Below are 20,269 nucleotides of genomic sequence, written 5' to 3'. Positions count from 1 at the left end.
CCATCTTTTTCCCATGGAGCATCTAGTGGATTTGAACTGAATGGCTTTGGGGTGTCAGTGTAGCTCCTTGCTACTAGGCCACTTAGTTTCAGGAATGACTAACATTTGTAGTTGTTTGAATGAATGAGTAATAAATCTCTCTATCTCACTGAAGCTTTTAGTCTGATGTTTTATATCTACTGGAACATTTTTTTAAAACAAATTAATTTAATGATCATTTCTGACAAAGGAGTAATAAAGAAACATCCAGAAAACACAGAAGAAAATAAAGATTTGATAAAAATACAAAACTGATCATGGAAATATGTTTTTATCTCTTATTAATGTGCTATAATCTCAGGAAATACACAAAAATAGTCTAATGGCATCAAGCTAATGGCATTATTTTCCAAAAGGTCAGACACTTAGTTGAAACCTGGACAGCATATGTATCTATGAGGCAACAGCTCCACATTTTCAATAAACATAAGTACTGGTTTCTATTGCCAACATTAAACACCCATAATCTTTAATTTCTAAGCAATTCTGTTCCCCAACAGTCCTACTGTCCTCTATTTCCACCCCTTTCAATTTCAGATGCTGTCTTCTAGGAACCTCTTATCACAAACATGTATTCCTACTAGATGGTGGTCTGTTCCTCATCTTTGTATTCACACTTTCTACACCTGCAACAAAGACATTGAGTGGAAGAAACATTCTAGCTACTCAGAAATTCTTTTAAAATGTATGACAGTCATATCAATTTAGGAAAGCCATATATCAAGAGACATATTGCACTGGGAAAGTCAGCAGTTGGGGATCTCTCCAAATTATTGAGTGGTAATGTTACCAGTTTGAGAACAAATATGCACCTGATTCAGGACATGGTAATTTTAGTCACTAGCTAGGCATCTGAGAGCTGGACAATGAATAAGGAAAACAGATGAAGAATTGATGCCTTTGAACTGAGTTGATGAAGAAAAGTACTGAATATCTTATGGACTACCAAAAGAATAAATAGATATGTCTTGGAGGAAGTACCATCAGAGTGCTTCTTGGAAGCAAAGGTGGTAAAGATTTGTTTCACATGCTTTGCTAGGAGAGGCTATTCCTTAGAGAGGAACATTATGCTTTGAAAGGCGAAAAGTCGTCAAGCAAGGAAGACCCCCAACCAGATGGATTGAGAGAGTCACTGCAGCAATGGGCTCCAGTCTGTCAGAGGTTGTGAGGAAGGCACAGGTCATGACAAAGTTCAGATCTGCTGTCCATAATGTTGCAATGTGAGTCATACTCAACTCAAGAGCATCTAACAACCACATATTAAATAAAAAATACCAATTAATGGGATTGCCGTTAGTAACCTTACTTTATGTTTTGTTGTCTGTACCTACTCTTATGTTATGCCAATAGAAAGACAAAGGAAATTAGAAATGTTACAGCATTGTTGACCACCTAGCTTTTGTAAGAGACTGAGCTGGGTTAACTCCAATAACTTCTCCAATTTATAATAAACAACACATTTTTAGAAAGTAAGTGAAATGCTTTAATAGAGTACATAAAAGTAACTATGATTATGGGGCTGTGGAAGACCCTTTTAGGAAAACCCCATGAGAAGTGTGGCATTTGAATTACATCTGAGGAAAAGTACGCCAGATTACAAACATTAGTACCCTCTACAAGGAGGTCTGGTGGCCTTGTGGCAGGAAGCTGTGCTGCAATCTGAAGGCATAGGATCTGAGGCCACCATGGGAGAAGGATGGACAATTTTCTCCTGTTAGATTAACTGCCACTGAAAACCCACTGGAGGGTCAGCGATGGGTCGGTTCTGACTCTATAATACACAACAATAATAACAAACAGAAGAAAACATTTATGCAAAAGTTACTGTTTGCACTGAGAACTTTGAAAAGTCAGTACCATAGGGAGATATAAAGGCAAGTTGCTGGAGGAGTTATCTCAAAATAATAGGTTTCTTTTCAACCATTTTAGAGATTGTTCACTCAATGGCGTGATAAAAGTATTAAACAACCAATCACCTTTTCTTTTACATAGTGTGTCTGGAGTTTTCCACAACATAGAGCTAAATGAGCTACAATGTACAGACTCAGGCTAGCCCAGAAACTAACTCATTCCTCTTTTTCAGAATGGCCTTTCAATCACGAATTTACCTGATCTATGATTTCCCTCCAGAAATCAGCTTCCGCTCTGTGCCCTCTGGTTGTATTTACTGTGATCTCTGATAAAAACTTTATGTCCTCTCCTTATTATCCCACCCTCCAAACCTGCTTTGGATTATGTACCAGTTACTTGCTGTTACTTCTCTTCCTCCAGCTATCTGTATCAGACTGAAGTCAGATAATTACTAACAAAAGTCAATGGATATTTTCAAGTGAATGAAAAATGTATTGAGTTATCAACAGTATTGTCATTGGCTTTTTTTTCTTGTTTGATATAAAATCAACAGTTATTTTAAAACTTGGGGCTCAGAGAAAACTAGGTAATGAAACTTTAGTATAATTTTATAAGTAATTCCTCTGTGGGTAGAGAGTTTTGACAAGTTAATTGAAGATACAAGAACATACTCAAACACAATAAAAATAGTAAATTATCAAAATCCATCCCCTCAGAATTAAAAGATGTGTGATATCCATCTTCTGTCTATGTGAATTTTATTAACCAGTGAAAATAACAAGTGAAGTTGAGGAAAAAGGACAGAAAAAGAAGGCAGGAAGAGAGTGGTGTGAGATAACAAATAGGAGTATTTATTACTGGATTGCAATGCAAAATAATGTTAAAATCTAAATCTCCATAGAAATTTGCATGGTATCAAGAAGTCATTTATTATTAGCTTTTCTGCATTCACAGATTAAAAAAAAATGCAACCTTTCTCCAGCTACAAATTTTCTGAGTATGGTGTAATATTAAGCTATTGAGTTGAAAAGTGTTGACCTCTTTAACTACTAGTTTTGAATATGACGTGAGTAATCAGCATGAAATAGCATCCTTAGACCTCCTCATTGTAATCAGCATGTCATTGTTAACAATATTATGGTTTTCAAAATAAAGTAGACTCATGCTTAATTTTTAGTAAGTGTATAAGGAATAAATTATAATAATTTCCAAACATGTGAAGGACAGTTTTGTATGATTGCATCTTTCTCCTAAAAATGCTAAATAGGCTAATGAGTGCATTAGACAGAGTCCATTAAGGATGACTGGACAAAGCTCTCTTGGAGACCTTTTCAAGCAGAGACAATGTACAGGATTCATTCAATGTCCATTTAATCTCCCTTTGCTCAGATGGGACATGAGGCTTGAGTGACAACTCTATTTACTGAATCAAAGACTGCTGAAAATTTTAATGAAATGGCACAACTTACATTTATTGCACAGGAGATTTTTATTAGGAGAGTTTGAGGTGAAACAATGAAAAATGTGAATAATTGTCATTAGATATCAGTTAATAAAAGGCATGAAATACAAATTACTCCAGGCTTGATCTGCAGTAAGTTGGCTGTGTGCTTTTAACAGTAGCATTATCACCACACATGTATTCATATTCATATGAATCTCATGTATTGTCCTATCTCCTTTTATATTCATTTCATATCAGAATGGCTTCTGTTACTTTGACTTCATTTAAAATTATCATTGATTGTTTAGATATTCATTCACAGATATGATTTAGAATTGCAATTCTTGGAGCTCAGAGTTCATTTCAGTCAAGAATAAACTTTCAAATTAAGAAACTAAGCCTGATACAGAGAGACATAGAAGTAAGAAATTGCTGACTCTTAAACTACTCAAAAGATTGAATTTCAAATTTTAGATGTTAGAGGAGAGATGCCAAGTTCAAAAATAAATCAAGTTGTTTCAGCTAAAACCCATCAGAGAAAAATAAAGCACAATTAAAAACATTAAAAATACTGTATTATGTCATTATAAAATAAAATTAATGTATAGAAATAATATAAAGTGTACTTCTAAAAATCTCTGCTATTCATGACAAGGCACTTATGTTTACATGATCTTAAAATACACTAAACATTTATTTGCTATTTTTAAAGTCATCTCTATAAAAATTCAAGCTACATCTGCGTATTTAAGAACACTTTAACAAAATAGTTGTTCTTCAATAACTGTTTCTATGTAGTCAATGTATTAGCCAAAACAGAACTATTTAGGTATTAATATTTTAAACAGGAAGTGGCTGGCAAATTTCAGTACTTGTCAGTTTCCATTTTTTAATCATGAAATGCTTAGTGATAGAACGATTTTGAGGTTACACAAACTTAGAATTTCAAAGGAGTTTACCCCAATCAGTAAGACTATAATCTCCAACAGTTAAACCAGCAGGAAATTGAAATCAAGCCAGCAGCTGTCTAATGAAAGTCCCACAGTGCAGGTATGTCCCAGTCTTTTCTGTGATACCATTTTACTGGTTCCCGTATCTCTTGTATTTTTGGTAAATTGGGAGTTAAATTAAAAAACTTGATTGAATTCAGGTTAAGCACAGATTGCCAGAGTGTTTTCATATTGCATCACAAAGGGAGGCCCTGGATACTTGTTTTCCCACTGTTAGTGCTAATGTTTGATCATTGGTTTAGGATAGAGGCACTTTTTATTAACCAGCTAAGCCTTTCCTTTTGTGATTTGCAAACCATCTGTAGAATGCTACTTTGGCCTTGTGTGAAATTTTTTTATTGGTGTTGTATACTGTGGAGTCAAAACCAACTACAGCTGACCCTCCGGCAGGTTTTCAAAGGTAGTTAATCTCATGGGAGCCAATTACTCATTATTCTCCTACTGTAAGTTGATTCAAACTGTGTGTTTTTGGGATTTCAGCAAAACTTATCACTAGGCCACTAGAGCTCCCTATATCTTTTATGTTAGGAGTTGAAATGGTAGTTATTTTTAATTGTACCCTGCATTTTAGTTACCATTCTTCTGTTAAGTTTCCTCATCAGTTGGATCTATTTGTTTACTCCAAAATGGTAACTTCTTGCAAAAAGGGAAGATTTATGGTTAATTTTTGTTTCTTTTCATTATCAACTTCTAAAATAAGAATCACTTTCAGTAATGTACAATGGTGGCAAATGAAGATTTCTTCTTAGGCTGCATTTGTTTATTTTAAGAATAAGATCATGAATTTCCACCTATTCAATGACTTTTGTTTAATGGTATCTCTTGAACAGATTTTTCCATTTTGATAAGATGGAATCTTCAAATTAGTTTCCACATTCTATTGATATTATTATTTCCTCCTTTCTCCTTATATACAGAACAACCTATCCTAAAAATGGAAATAGTAAAGCTTTTACTGACGAAAAGTATTTGAAACCAAAATTTTGGCAACACTGATTTAATTTTTCTTGGGTATCAATAATTGTAAATTTTTTTCAGTGGACCAGCTAGAAATATGTATTTTTTAAAATACAAGTTCTTCACAATCTGTCACACTTAAATTTTAGAGATTTGGCTTCTTTTCCTTGACTTCATATTCACGTGTTTTGTTTTGTTTTGTTTTGTTTTTCTTTTTAAGGAGAGAGCGCCCGCTTTCAGGCTCCGATGGCGACCAAGGCGCACCCAGTGCCCAGCGCCCAGCGGGACCACCACAGCGACAACGGATTTCCTCATTCTTAAAGTTGAGTTCTATTGTCGTTAATGTTTGAGGGAGCTCTGGGGGTTGAGTCTGCCGGGAGTTGCACTGCTAACACAAAGGCAGGCCCCTGTCATAGTTCAAATCCGCCAGCTGCTCAATGGGAGAATGATAAACAATCTCCTCCCATGAAGTCTTGGAAACACAGTGGAGGGTCAATGATGAATTGGTTCTGACTTAATGACAACGAGTTTGAGTTTGACAGTAGCATTTTGCTTTTGATTTATACTATATTAATGAAAATTGTTTAAAAATTACACTGTCAGTAGGATAACTACTGATAGACTATTGTCATCAGCTTGGGCTACATCTCATGCCTATTCGCAGGGCAAATAATTTGAAAAGTTATCATCAAAATAATATTTTGCTATATTTTAATATATCAAAAATAATTTGAAAAGAATATAATCAGGATTAGAGGAAGACAAATTAACAGCCTGTCATATGTAGATGACACAATCTTTCTTTTGAAGCACTTACTGATGATAGCCAGACTATAGCCTTAAATCATGGATTTACATCTCACTAAAAGGAAAACAAAATCTTCATACTGGACCAAACAGCAATATCATGATAAGTGGGGGAGGGGGGGGAAATTACTGAAGTTCAAGAATTTCTTTTTACTTGAATCTACAAGTAACGCTGACAGATGTAGCAGTCAAGAAATCAAACGTGCATAGGAACATTTGCTGCAAAAGATTTATTGAGAGTGTTAAAAGCAAAAGATGTCACGTTGAGGGCCAAAGTGTGCTACACACAAGCCATGAAATTCTCACTCATTTCATATACATCTATATCTTTATCTATATATAGTCTGTCTTGGAAGAAATATAGCCTGAATGCTTGCCAGAAGCAAAGATGATGAGACTTCCTCTTGCACTTTGGACATTCATCAGTTCAGAGGGGCTGGTCTTTGGATAAGTACATCATGTTTAGTAAAATGAACAGTCAGCAAAAAAGTGAAGCCTCTCAAAGAGATGAACTGACATAGTAGCAACAATGGGGTAAGCATAGCACTGGCTGTCAGACCAATGGAGAAGGACCAGAAATGTTACCCTTCACTTTACACAGCATCAGCACCTAACAGTAACAAATGGCTGCTGAGTTTCAACCTAAATTAATTATTTTGCCTGTTTTCTGTATTCCAGTTTGATATAGTTGAGTTCATGTGTAAAACCATTTAGAGCTTGCTTTGGTTATAGCTACACAGGGCCTCCATGTAAAGACAGGCCATAGTTTATTTAATCACATCCCTAATAACAGACATTTACATTCTTTTCCATTATTTCCCACAAACAACTTGCTTTAGATAAAATTGTCATAAGATGTATGCTATTATTACCTAATGAACACTTTCAGTTTGACCACGCCTACAGTCAACACTCTTGACATCAGTAGATAGATAGCCTTGTGGCAAAAGCTACTCTGCAATCATGAAGGCATTGGTTCAAATCCTCCAGCTGCTCCATGGGAGAAGGATGGGCAGTCTCCTTCTGTGTGATTAACTGCCTCTGAAAACCTGCCAGAGGGTCAGCTATGGATCAGTTCTGATTTGATGGTACGCAATAACAATCTCTTATTATTACTTAGTCAACAATTTCAGCTTGCTCACATCCACAATCAACATTCTTGGCACCAGCAGTCAGGAAATCAAAAGAAATTAAATTAGGAAAGTCAGCTTCTCCAGAGTGCTGAGCAGCAAAGGTATCAGTCTAGAGATTAAGATGCATCTGCTCCAGACCATGGTCTTTGCAAGTATTTGCTATGCATCAGAAATCTGAACAATGAATAAGGATGAGAGAATTGATGCCTTTGAGTTACAGTTCTGGAAGAGTATTGAACATACCATGGACCACCAAGAGAACAAACAGATATGTTCTGGAGAAGAAGAAACGAAGTTGCTCCCTGGAGGCAAGGACTTGAAGCTCTGTCTCACATATTTTGGGCATGTGGCCAGGAGGAACCAATCTTTGGAGAAGGCCAATCATGCATGGAAGGGTGGAGGAACAATGCAAGAGAGAAAGACTCTGGATGAGATGGATTGACTCAGTGACTGGGGCAATAGGGGCAGGTGTCTTGCAGACAACGAGATTGGCTCAGAATAAGACACGATTCAGAGCTATTGTGCATAGGGTCACCATGAGTCACAGGCGACTTGACAGCACATAACAACAACAGCAACAGTATTATGGAACTGAGATTCAGAGGAATGTATTAATTTTTCCAAGTTCACATAGGTGTGTGAAACCAAAATCTTGTGTCACTTTCTATGTGTTACACCTTCCAGGTGACATTCACCTTCACCCCATTTAATTGTTCCTCCTTGCTTACAGATATTTCTAATAAAACTATAACACTATATAAGGAAACAAAAACCAAGTCTCCAAATGTCCAAACAACCTCTGGATCCCAGTGGATATGTGAAAAGAGTCTGCATGGAAGAGGGCATTCTTTAGCATCTACAGCCAGAACAAACTAACACGTGCTCCTACTCAACCAAATCCTATTTTATAAAATGACACAATAACTTTGACTAACCAAAATATCACTTCTAATCACCAGAGAAGTGAAATTTAATGCACAAATCTTTTATTAAAGGAGAGAATGATCACATTTGTTCTAGTTTAAGTGTACAAATTGGCACTGGAATTAGATCATGACAGAGGGACAAGAGATTGAGATTGTTAACAACTTCAGCTTTCTTGGTTCCACAATCAACATTCTTGGCTCCAGCAGTCAGGAAATCAAAAGATGAGTTGCATTAGGATGAATTGCCGTCAGGAAGCCCCCAGAACACTAAAGAGTAATTATGTCAGTCTAGAGACTAAGATGTGCTTGAACCGGGCCATAGTCTTTGCAATTACTTGCTTTGCATCAGAGAGCTGAACAGTGACCAATTATGACAGAAGAATTTAAGCCTTTGAGTTGTTTTGGAGAAGAGAATTCAACATACTCTGAACTGCCAAGAGAACTAACAGATAAGTTAGATGCAGAGCGTGAAACTAACTCCATCATTGGAGATAAGGACATTGAGGCTCTGTCTCACATATTTTGGGCATGTTTCCATGATAGACCAGTTCTTAGAGAAGGATATCATGCTTACTATGCCTCATAGTCAACTCGATGGCACATATCAACAACAACATTCAGCCATTAATATAGCATATCTGACTTGAATCTGGGTACAATGTAAGAGTAGATATTATACTCGTAAAAATTTGCTCATACAATGACATGATGTAAACAACCACATATATACCAATGTTTTCATGGCAACTGTAAGAAAGAGCAAGAGCCATGTGGGGATGACCATATCTGACTTTACCAACTCTACAATGGGGAACTGTTCCCATAAACAATATCCACAATGTAAAAAAATCCCCTTGAGGTCAGTTATGTCCCCTACATTCCTGTACCTCTTTCTATTCATCCCAAAACCAATACTACTGTTCTACTGGTTCAAGACACCTCAGGCTTGAGTCTCATGCTTTAGGCCAGGGTTACAAAGTCCTCAGTATCCCCCTCCAAGTCTTTGAACAAACTTGGGCAGAAACTCTTGGTTCTCATTCTGTGGAGTAGCAGTCCCAAAATAGGCTCAGTCTTATATCAGGTCTCTGGTTCTTTTCTTTGGCGGCTGCTGCTGTCCTGTAAGTCTGGCTGGAACAAGAATTGCTGGCCCCAAAGGGTACATTGAATTGTCTTCCTTACTGACAGTTAGATTCTCAAATTATGCTCCTGAATCTACTCAATTTAGTGGTGAGACTGGCCAATACTTTCGTGGAGGGACTAACATATTCTGTTTGCATATTCTCATCCTTCCACTGGTTGTTATATGCCATTGAGTTGACTTAACACATAGTGACCCTATGCATAATAGCTCTGAACCCTGTTTTATCTCAAGCCAAGCTCATGGTCTCTGACACACCTCCCATATTACTCTAGATACTATATGCATCCATCTCATCTGGGTCTTCCTCACGGGCACTGTCCCTTCACCCTTCCAAGCATGATATCCTTCTGTGAGGACTGGTCTTTCCTGGCTACATGCCCAAAGTATATGAGATGGAGCCTCAAAATCCTTGCCTCCACTGAGCAGCTTGGTTTCATCCTCTGCAGACATATCTTTTAGTTCTCTTGGCAGTCTGTGGTATATTCAGGACTCTTCTCTAGCACTAAAATTCAAAGGCCTCAATTCTTCTTTTGTCATCCTTGGTCATTGTCCTACTCTCAGATGCACAGTAAGTAATTTTGAAGACCATGTCCCAGATCAGGTGCACCTTAGTCTCTAGACTGACATCCTTGTTCTTCAATACTCTGGAGAGGTCCCTGACAGCAGATTTTCATAATGCAATTCATCTTTTGATTTCCTGATTTGTGATGTCAAGGATGTTGATTATGGAAACAAGAAAGCTAAAACTATTAACAACCTCAAGCTCTTCTCCATCTATTATCATGCTGCCAATTGGCCCAGTGATGAGAGTCTTTGTTTCCTAATATTGAATTTCAGTCTACAAACTACAGTCCTTGACCCTCTGTAACAATTGCTTCAGGCTCTCCTTCCTCATTTTCAGCAAGTAAGGTTGTGTCATCTACATGATACCGGTTGTTGATGAGTCTTCGTCCAATCGTGATGCCACATTCCTTCTCCTGAAGTCCAGCCTGATGCAAGAGACATCCCTGATGCACTCTTTTTCTGATTTTGAACCATATAATGTTTCATTGTTCTGTTCTGCTCACTGCCTCCTGGCCCAAACACAGGTTTTGCATGAACTAGAAAAGCCATTTTACAACATAATTCACAATAAACAAAAGGTTGAAAAACTCAAATGTCCACCAACAGATAAAGAACTTTACTATGCAATTAACAGAAATGAAGTCCTGATGCAAATGACAACATGTGGTTGTTGTCGTTGTTATGTGCTGTCGAGTTGAATATGACTCTTACTGACCCTGCAAACCTTTTCCTATCCTGTTACCATCCTCACCATTACTGACTTGCTTGAGCCAATTCCCGGAATCAGTGTGTCAATCCATCTCATTGAGGGTCTTCTCATCTTTTGCCGATCTTTCACTTTCCCTAGCATCATGTGCGGTGAAGCTTCACCATCTTTGCCTTCAAGGAGCACTCTAGCTGCACCTTCTCCAAAATATAATCTGTCTGTTCTTTGGCAGTGCATGGGACATTCACTACTTTTCTTCAACACATAACTCAAAGGTATTGTTTCTTCTTCTTTTATTTTTTAATTTATTTTTACTTATTGCTCTTTATTTATTGTCCAGCTCTCAGAAACATAACAAGTTACTGAAAAGACTGACTAAGCTACACTTTATTTTTCAAACTGTTATTATAATTTCTCAGTACTTTGGAGAAGTCCCTGGCATCAAACTTTTCCCACACAATATGTCTTTTGATTTCTTTACTGCTGGTGCCAAGGATGTTGATTGTGAAATCCAAGTAAAATGAAAACAGTGATATTTTTTAATTTTTTTCTCTATCTTATTTGGAAGAAGGAGTGGCAACCTAAACAGCATGCCTCCAGAATCTCTGAACTTTGATAAATATCAATGGTTGTAGAGGCCTTTTGTTCATAAGGTTGCTATGAGTCATGCTTGACTAGAAGGCAATCAACAACAACATCTATCATAGTTTTGTCTATCATCCAAGTGGTTAGAATTTTTGTCTGCTGGATGTTGAGATGTAATTCATATTGAAGGCTATAGTCTTTGTAGCAAGCACTTCAAGTTCTCACTTTCAGTGAGCAAGGTTGTGTCATCTGCATAACACAGGTTGTTGATGACTCTTCAGCCAATCCTGATGCCACATTCCTCTTCCTAAAGTCCAGCTTCTCAAGTTATTTTTTCAGCATACCTCTTGATTAGGATATGATTAAATACAATTAAGAAAGATTCAACCCTGATGTACACCTTTCTTAATTTTAAGCAATGACGTACTTGCTGCATGAGGTTAAACACTGCAGGCTTCAATATGGATTGCATTTCAATGTCAAGAAAACAAAAACATTTATCACTTGGAACAATAGGAATCATCATTATGATGTTGTTGTTGTTTGCCTTTGAGTCAAGAACGACTCATAGCAACCCTATGAGCATAAGGCACCTTTCTATAACTATCATTTATCAAAGCTCATAGAGTTTCTGGAGAAAAGTTGTTTAGGAAGTCGATGCCACTCCTGCTTCCAAAGCATCATGATAGATAAATAAAATATTAAGACTGTCAATGACTTCATCTTAGTTAGGTCCACAATCAATATACTTGGTACCAGCAGTTAGGTTATCAGGAAGTATACTGGATCGGGACCTCTCCAAATTATTGAGGAACAATGATGTCAGTTTGAAGACAAATGTGCACCTGATTCAGGTCATGGTCTTTTCAACCACTTGCTATGCTGCTGAGAGTTGGACAATATATAAAGATGAAAGAAGAATTGATGTCTTTGAACTGTGGTGTTAAGAGTGCTAAATATCCCATGGCCAGCCAAAAGAACAAACAGATATGTCTTGGAGATGGTGCATCCTGAATGTTCCTTGGAGGCAAAGATGATGAAACTTTGGCTCTCATATTTCAGGTATGTTACTAGGAGAGTTTATTCCTTGAACAGGGACATTATGTTGGAAAAAAATGGAGGGACAGTGAAGGAGAGGAAGACTTTCAACCAGGGAGATCGACATAGTGACTGCAGCAATGGGATTGAGGGTATCAGAGGTTGTGAGGATGGAAAGGATAAGACAGAGTTCAGCTCTGTTATCCAGAGGGCAGCTAAGCCATACGCAATTCGACAGCACCTAACAATAACAACAACAACAAGAAGTCAGCTTTAATTCATAGTGACCCTAAGTACAAAAGAATGAAATCCAGCCTAATCCTGTGATATCCTCACAAGCTCCACTCACAATCTTTGCTCATCAAATAAATCAATAACAAAAGGACAAATAGAGTATTAGTTCACTTATTTAGAGCATTTAAAACAGAAAAACATATAGAGATCACAGTTTATCAGTTTAACTCCAAGAAATGGGAGGCAAGGTGAAAGAGGGACATGTTTGTGAAACTGACACTAAGTCTTAATTTAAGGGGATGAATTTGTAAAGCATAATTGAGTTGAATTGTACAAATGACAAATGTTGAATTGGAAAATGTTGTGCCATCTCTATTTTTTTAGCACCACCCCCTAATAATAATCATAATAAAGAATTTAGCTCTACTGAGTAGTCCTGAGCTGGAGAATTTCATATGATAGAAATGAATAATAATTTTGAAATGGCCACTAAAATATACTAACTATATCATCTTATTTATAGTGAATCTCTAGAGTGGGCAAGTGAACAGATATGAATGTGTATTTGTTAGTGTTATCTGGGAGTTTGTTAGTGGGAGAGAGGGGATAAAAGAGAAAGACAGTAATTTTGAGACACTAAGTTTAAAGTGATGGAAAAATTGACAATGATTAATAATGATGATTGAGCAACCTAATGAATATAAATTAATGCCACTGAACCAGTGTACACATGAAAACTGTTAAAATGTCAAATGTTACATATTTACCATTATAAAAAAATATTATCTCAAAAGAAGTCCACCCTCCTACACATAAGTGACTTATTTTCCTAGAAGGGTGCACGCATTCTTTGGGCTTTGTCCTCTCCTGGTTCTTTTGGAGAATTTAACTGCTTACTTATACAAATATGTATATTTAAATTTTTGTTGCATTTTCACCATGTTCACCTTGTCCCAGAAGATGTGTGTATTATAAAGGTTTCTTTACATGTGATAACAAACCCTTTCTTTCTCCCACATCTTATGCCAGAATTGGCAGCATTCTCCTTACTCTATGAAATACTTTTAAATGACATGCAGGAGTAGAAAGACATAAATATATAGTTAAATATATAAAAATAAATTTTCTTGGCTTACTAGGGTAGCAAACAAATATCTATGAGTAATGCCCCTATATAGCCAGCTAGCAGGGCACTTAATAAAACCCAAACAACTGTCACACACAGGTTATAAGGTCATTTCTCACATATAAGATAAACTAGAAATCTATCTAAAGGATAGAATCACGGAGAATGTTATGAAGTTTGCTATAAAATAAAAAATGAGTTTCACATGCTATTTCATTTCCCAAGGGCACTTTGATAAGCATACACACATATTGTCAATGCATACGAGGACCCAAGTGTGTGTACGGGACAAAGAAACAAGCAAGTTCAACATCATAAATGTCATTTAGTAACAAATTAAATATTTGCCATAGGTGACAAGAAAACAAATAAGTTAAAACAAACAAACAAACACTTTTTTTTTTTTTTGGTCTGCCAACAATGTGGAGAATGACAAAAATGTAAAAAATTCAGACACTGTCCTTCAGGAAAACATTGATAAGGTTTATAATATTTTCATTTAAAAGAGCCACAGAGGCTTGTACTTGTCAGTGTTTGTGGAATGAATAAATGGATGGATGGATGGATGGATGGATGGATGGATGAACAAAATAAACGAATGTTGTAGGAAAAATGAGTCTAGACAGCTTCTGGAAAAGAAATGGAAATTCATGGCCATGGTTTCAGAATTATCTAAGAAACAACAAACATATTTCCAGATAAAGTTAAAAAAACAAAATAAACCCACAGAAACAAACCCAAGTGCAAGTGCGCTCGCGCGCGCGCACACACACACACACACACACACACACACACACACACACACACACATCCCAATCCAGTGAGAATATGAAACACAGCACAGAACCAGTGATTTTTACACTTCATTATGTATTAAGATTTACTTTAGGAGTTGGTTAAACATATAAATTCTGATTCAGGTCTAGGAATCTGTCTGTAAGCTTCCCACAAGGAAGGTGTTGTTGTTATTGTTGCTGTAAAGTGCTATTGAGTCGCAGGCAACTCATAGCGATCCTATGAAGGAGAATCCTCCACGCTTGGGTGCCTTTATCCTCTCTCCAGGGTCATAGGGTTTCCGGAGGCAAGCTATTATGGAAGTGGATGCCACTCCTCCTTCCAAGCTACAAGGAAGGTAGGCAGTCTAAATCCAGTATTTTTGACCTACATTGTTTTATACCTGGTGGTTAACTTGTGGAGAGAGGTTTCTTTTCCCCTTCTTACCCCTAGGACCTTCATGGATTGGATAGTGTTTTTAGTGTTAAGTAAACATCACATCTCACTGTCCTAATATCATCACCAAACTCAGCTTTCATATAAGGAAATGCTTTTTCCTCAGGCCAGAATTCAAATTTAGAGTACATTTTAATTAAAATCTTTATATAAAACTGAAATTCATGTAGAGAAAATGGGTAAGTTGAGAATTTATGGGGTGGGGAGGGCAGCAGGAGTGAGAAGTAGAAAGAAACATTCAAGATTTGCTTGAAATAGAGAAAAGCAATACAAAAGCTAAAAAATGCAATATGCAAAAAAATCCTTTTATTACATGCTAATTAAAAACAATGAGAATATTTTTTAGGATTACCAGATAAAATGTAGAATATCAAGTGAATTTTGTATTTCAGATAAACAATGAGTCACTTTTAATACAAATATAAAATTTAACTGGGGGTCCTGTATTTTCATTTGTTAAATCTGGTAACTCTCGTACTTAGTATGCAAATCAAACGTCAAGTGTGAAGAGCCTGGATTATGTATTTTTCAGTGGATCATTGAAATAATTGAGGCCTGACTTCCATCTCCGCGTGAAGAAACCTTGCAAGGTAATTCCTGTGCCTGTGGGAACTGACCTTTATACCAAACATCTAAGAAATTTCCCCAAAGACTACTTTACTAGATCAATACAACAATCCTCTACCAGCAAGATCCTCTTAATATCCCACAGCCCTTTTAAATGAAAGATTATAGAGGGCAGGTTAGTGTACATAAGTGCTTTCCCTTTCTAAATGTATGTAATTATCTTATAACATTGCTGTGGATAGTCTTTCTTTTTTTCCCCCATGAATACTTGTTTATGCCTTTCTACTGTAAACATTCTAAAATTCTAAGTATACACGTAACTGGCTTCTTTAGGGTCTCCTATTCAGTTACAAAGCAGGACTTTCTCTCAATTTGGCACTATTGCCATTTGGGGCCAGATAATTCTTTGCTGTGATGAGCTGCCCTGTGCACTCCAGGGTGTTCAGCAGCACCTCTGACTTCTACTTACTTAATGCTAGAAACAACCCTGAGTTTTAACAACCCAAATTGTCTCAGATCTTGTTGAATGCCCACTGGGAGGCAAAAGTGCCCCCAGATGAGAAACACTGCCTTCCAGGAACAGCTGAAAAGTCACTGCAACTTGTCTCTGTTCCTTTAAAAAAGTGGAGAAAGAAAGGGACATATGTATATTCACTTTCTTAAGGTTTGTTATTGTCCATTCAGCTTCAACTAAAATTTCTAAAAGTCCTTTTTAAAAGTTTTAAGTTTCAAAACTATGCAATCAATTACACCAGAAAGCTAAGTTATAGATTTTTTTTTAAGAAATCAATGAGTGAAATAGAATGGTAACTAGTTTAAGAAAGAAGGCTACCAAATAAACTTCATATATCCAGTTTATTAAGAAACCCTGGTTCTATTATTTAGCAAAACACCTCAAATTCATTGCTGCCAAGTTGGAGTTGACTCATACTGAACCTTCTAAGGATTTCCAAGGCTGTAAATCACTCAAGAGGAAGTTGCTTCTCTTTCTCCTGCAGAACAGTCGGTGAATTTACCAACCAGAGAGGTAACTGCCTTTGGGTTAGCAGCATAGCATAACTCTCTATAGAGGAGACCCGAAAACCTCACTGGTTTGAATTAGTATGTGAGAACGATGTGATGGGCTGCTTCTATTAAGACTTATAGTCTCAGAAACTCTATAAAATGAGATTGACTCAATGGCAGTGAGTTTGTTTCTGGTTTGTACTGAATAGTGGAGATACTGGAAACTAGTTAAAACATTATTGACAATTTATCCAAATCGGGGATTATTACCTTCGGGTGTGTTATCAAGAGGGATCAGCCTCTAGATTCCTCTATATGCTCAGCAAAGTAGAGGCTCAGGGAAGAAGAGGAAGACCCCAATGAGTTGGATTGACACAGTGGCTCAAACATCATGAGAATGACAAAGGATTTGGAAACATCGTGAGACTGGCAAAGGTTTGGACAATGCTTCCTTCTTTTGAATATAGAGTTCCTGTGATTAGGAACTCATTCAACAGCACCTAACAGTAACAAACTGCTTGAGGTGATAAAACAAATCATAAAGGAAAAGAATGAAAAAATAATAGACATCAAGGATTCTCTACAGAGCTCTGACATCAGCAATGATATCGTTCATTCTACGGTTTCTTGATAAACTAGCTTGAATTTCTTGCAGTTTCCAGTCAATTCCAGTCACTTAAAAATAATCTTCAGCAAAATTTTGCTTGTATGTTACACTAATAACATTGTCCCATATATCTCAAGGCCTTTTGTACCACCTTTCTTTTTCTCTTTTTTTTTCTTTTTAAAATGGAAATAAATATGCACCTCTTCCAATCGGTTGACCAAGTAACTATCTTACAAATTTGTTGGCACAGACTAATGAGCATATCAAAGGTTACATTGGATTCCTGAAATATTTCAATTATATCTCATCAACTCCTGGGGCATTATTCTTTGTCAGTGCCTTCAGTGCAACTCAGTCCCTTTCCTTCAGTGCTATTGATTATTTATCACTTGCTACTTTCTGAAATGGCTCTGTGTCAGCCAACTCTTTTTAGTATAATGACTCCGTATTTCTTCCATTTTCTTTCCTCTGTCATTCACTATTTTGCCCAAGGCATCCTTCAGTATTGCAGCTTGATGCTTGAATTTATTCTTCTTTCAGTTTGAGAAAGTCAAGCATACTCTTCTCTTTTGCATTTCTAATGCCAGTCCTTTGCTGTAATAGCGTTGCTAGTGTAATAGCGTTGCTAGTGTCAGATGGAGCTAGGCTGAGATGTTTACTTGTGTTATTTAGTATACAAATGCATTTGGTTATGTGGATCATAACAAACTACGCCTAACATTGTGAAAAATAGGAATCCCGGAACACTTAATTTGTTCTCATAAGAAACAGATAAAGAAGTAGTTTTCAGAACAGAACAAGAGAATATTATAATTACTTAAGGAAACATATGTGTCAGAGTTGCATCCTTCCTTCATAGCTATTCAATCTTTATGCCAAGCAAATCATTTGAGAAGCTGGAGTCTATATAGAAGAATCTCAGGATTAGAGGAAGACACACCAACCACCTGTATTATATAGAGACACAATCTTGCTTGCAAAAAAAGTGAAGACTTGAAGTCTTTATTACCAAAGATCCAACACTGTGACCTTCAACATGGGTTACATCTTGACATCAAGGAAACAGAAATTCTCACTGAATCAATCAGGCAATATCACAACAGATAGAGGAAAGATTGAAGTTGTCAGTGATTTCACTTTACCTGGATCCACCATCAGTATCCATGTAAGAGCAGTCATGAAACCAAAAGATATGTTGCATTGGGAAAATTTGCTGTCAACAACCTTTTCAAAGTGCAAGGATGTCAGTTTAAAGACTAACGTGTGTCTGATGCAAGCCATATTATTTTCAGTTGTTTCCTATACATCTGCAAGTTAGTCAGTGAATAAGAAAGAGTGAAGAAGAATTGATGCCTCTGAATTGTGATATTGGAGAAGAATATTGAATATCCCATGAACTACCAAAAGAACAAATACATCTGATTTGGGAAAAGTGCAACCAGAGTGCTCTTTAGAGGTAAGGATGGTGAAATTTCACCTCACACACTTTGGCTATGTTGTTAGAATGGGCTAGTTCTTGGGAAAGGCATCATGCTGTAAAAGATGAACAGTGAAATGGATTTACAAAGTGTTGACTACAAGAGCCTTGAGCATGACTGAGATCATAAGGATGATGGTGCAGGACAGGAAAGGTTCAGATCTGTTCTTCAGAGGATCATCTGTTGTTCATAGGACCAGTGTTAGTCAACTGGACAGCACCTACCCCAAAGCAGTGCCTCTCTTATAAAAAAATAAATAAATTTTAAAAAGGTAGTGCCACCCTAGTGGTTCAAATCCAGCAGGGGCTCTGTTCTCCTTTGATACACAGCTTCTGAAAATCCACTGGAGATCGCCTATGACTCTGTTATGACTGGAGGGCAATATATTTTAATAGTTTTGCTTGTTGAAGGCTTGTGGTTTCTTTAAGGAATCCCTTGGAGCATGCTTGGCTCCTAACTTAAAGGTTCGTGATGTGAAGTAGATCCAGAGGACCTCTGGAGAAAGACCTGGTTGATCTATGTCCCAAAAAGTACCTACTGAAAACACTATGAAGCACACTTACACCCTTAGGCACAGAGTTGCCTGGAATTGAAATCAATGCCGTGGCAGCTGTGCTTAGAGGATGAATGTTCTAAATGTTCTCGTATTCCATGAACCAATCTGTATTTAAATCTTTTTTACCATAGAAAACAATTATTATAGCAATTTAGCTTTTCATAACATTTGTCCAACAGAACAGTTCTGCCATTTGCCCCATTAATTGTATCTGTTGTGGAAAATAATATACTTTATAAAATTTCTTGTACAAGGTGGGACAATCTACAGCAGTCTTATTAAGTCTTATTCTCTAAGAAATTAAAAGAATCTTTCCTTTTCCTTCTTCTCACAAAGGGTATGCCTGCCTTTGTATGCCAAATTATCAACTTTTCTTGGGTTCAATATCCAGAGGACTTTAAAAGTTTTTGTTCATGAGAAACTTCCTTAAAGAATATCCCCACACAGAACTTTGTCCAAAAAATGTAAAATTGAGAGATGTGGATGTAAGGAGAATGAATTCATCCAAAAAAACTAACAGGATAGATTTGTATGCAAAAATTGTACATGATTTAATGTTCCAGGAGTAGCAAACACCTTGAAAGTAGCAAAACAAAAGTGCTTTCATATCAGAGTCACCACCAACAGGACAAGCTTCTGTGAATATCATTGTTGTCTAAGATAGAAGGAACCATAACTGAAAGGCTATGTGAACTAGCTCTTCACATTGGATTTTAAGAAAAACAATTTGACTGAAGTGCAGTTCTCTTGAACCCTGAAAACTCTAGGCTTCTGATAAAAGCAATGAAAAAGATAAAAGCTGTTACAAAAAAAATGACTACAACTGGATTTCTCATTCACCTTCACAGGTGGGAGCACTAGCCAGACTATAATCGATTTAGGAAAATAAAGAAATGTGACATTTTTTACACTATAATGTCATGGAACAATTCATTTACATTAGATTCCTAATAGAAAAATATAGAAAGCTACCTAAAGTCCAGACCAGAGTGCAAAGAGAACTCATAGTCTTCAAACTCTATCAAATTGTATGCAGGCATTAAAAAATTTAACTATTTAGCAGTTTAGAAAATTGTTATGAAAAATAGCAAATGCAAAAAGGAAACCAAATTAATTCTACTTACAGAAGCAATTTTAAACTGCTAAATTTAAACCATTTTAAACGGAATTTTTTAAATTAAATTTTATTAGTTTTAATGAACATTTACAGAGATTTTGGGTTTTCATTCATTCATTGTTGCACTGTTTTCTCCACCCTCATCCCC

The sequence above is a fragment of the Elephantulus edwardii genome, unplaced genomic scaffold, assembly GCF_000299155.1.
Source record: "Elephantulus edwardii isolate Elephantulus edwardi_28Jun2011 unplaced genomic scaffold, EleEdw1.0 scaffold00065, whole genome shotgun sequence".
NCBI lineage: Eukaryota > Metazoa > Chordata > Mammalia > Macroscelidea > Macroscelididae > Elephantulus > Elephantulus edwardii.
This window is presented reverse-complemented; position numbering follows the sequence as displayed.